The sequence below is a fragment of the Chrysochloris asiatica genome, unplaced genomic scaffold (genome assembly GCF_000296735.1).
Source record: "Chrysochloris asiatica unplaced genomic scaffold, ChrAsi1.0 scaffold00078, whole genome shotgun sequence".
Taxonomy (NCBI): Eukaryota; Metazoa; Chordata; class Mammalia; order Afrosoricida; family Chrysochloridae; genus Chrysochloris; species Chrysochloris asiatica.
The window spans coordinates 1,615,398-1,616,829 of record NW_006408596.1 but is presented as its reverse complement, the minus strand read 5'-3'; positions in this window follow the sequence as shown (position 1 = coordinate 1,616,829).

Here is a 1,432-nt window from a genome sequence, read left to right as displayed (position 1 = left end):
CATACCTTTTTCCAAAGTGGTTGAACCATTGTACAGTCCCATCAGCAATGTGAAGGAGCTCTGGTAGCGTAGTGGTTATGATTCGGGCTGCTATTCGAAACTACCAGATGTTCCTAGAGAGAAAGATGAGGATTTCTGCTCCCATAAAGATTTACAGCCTTGGAAACCCTATACAGGGTCACTGTGAGTTGGAACCAACTCCATGGCACATACCCACCACCACCAGCAATGTGGGAGGGTCCCAGTCTCTCCACACCCTCACCTGCATTTGTTGTTTAACTTAGCTGTTCATTGTTATTTTGATTTGCATCTCTCTAATGGAATCCACTCAATGGCACTTAACAACAGTGGGTCTCTTTGGAAAGATGAAAATCAAAGTAACATGAAGTATCATCTTAAGCAGCAGTAACAGCTAAGTTAAAAAAACAACAACAAAAATAGGTGTGGAGAGACTGGGACCCTCCCTAAGGGATCTTTTGGAGTCCTGGTGTGGCGCTTTGGTCTAATGCGTCAGACGGCAAAATCCTTTGAACTGCAAGGTCGGTGGTTCAAGCTCACCAGCTGCTCCTTGGAAACCCTATTCAGGGTCGCTATGGGTCAGAATTGACTAGCCGGCACTTAACAACAACAACAACAAATGGATCTCTGGTGTGGTGCTGTGCGATAAAGCCCTGGACTGCAAGGTATGTTTGAAGTACAAAGTTGGTAGTTCAGATTCACCAGCCACTCTTAGGAAACCCTGTACAGGGTTACTATGAATCAGTCCATAAACAACTCAAACATTGTTGAGTTAAGTGTTAAATTTAACCTTGTTGTTAAGTGCTATCAAGTCGGTTCGACCCATAGCAACCCTATATAGGGTTTCCGAGGAGAATCTGGTGAGCTTGAACCACCGACCTTGCAGTTCAAACAACTTTGCAGTCTGGTGCATTAACCCACAGCGCCACACCAGAACTCCACCAATAACAATAACAATGGCTAATGATCGTGAACATTTCTTCATGTTTGTTGGCTGCCTGACTGTCTTCCTTGGTGAAGTGCTGTTCGTGTCCTTTGTCCATTTTTTAATTGGGTTGTTTGTCATTTTCTTGTAGCGATGTTATAGTTTTCTGTATATTTTAGATACTAGTCTCTTGCCTGATATTTTTTGCAAAAAATCTTTGCCAGTCTGTGAGCTCTCTTTTGGTGAAATCTTTTGATGCACGTAAGTTTCTGATTTTTAGAGGGTCCCAGAAATCTATTTTGTCTTCTACTGTTTGTATGTTTACTATAATGTAATGTTTGATGGTGTGTGTTTGCCATGTATCACAGCCCCTACATTTGTCCCTATTTTTCACTGATTATCTTTACAATTCTAGGTTTTACATTTAGGTCTTTAAACTTCAAGTCTCTTTTATGGTCAAAGAGCACAGACTTCGGTATGGATTGCATC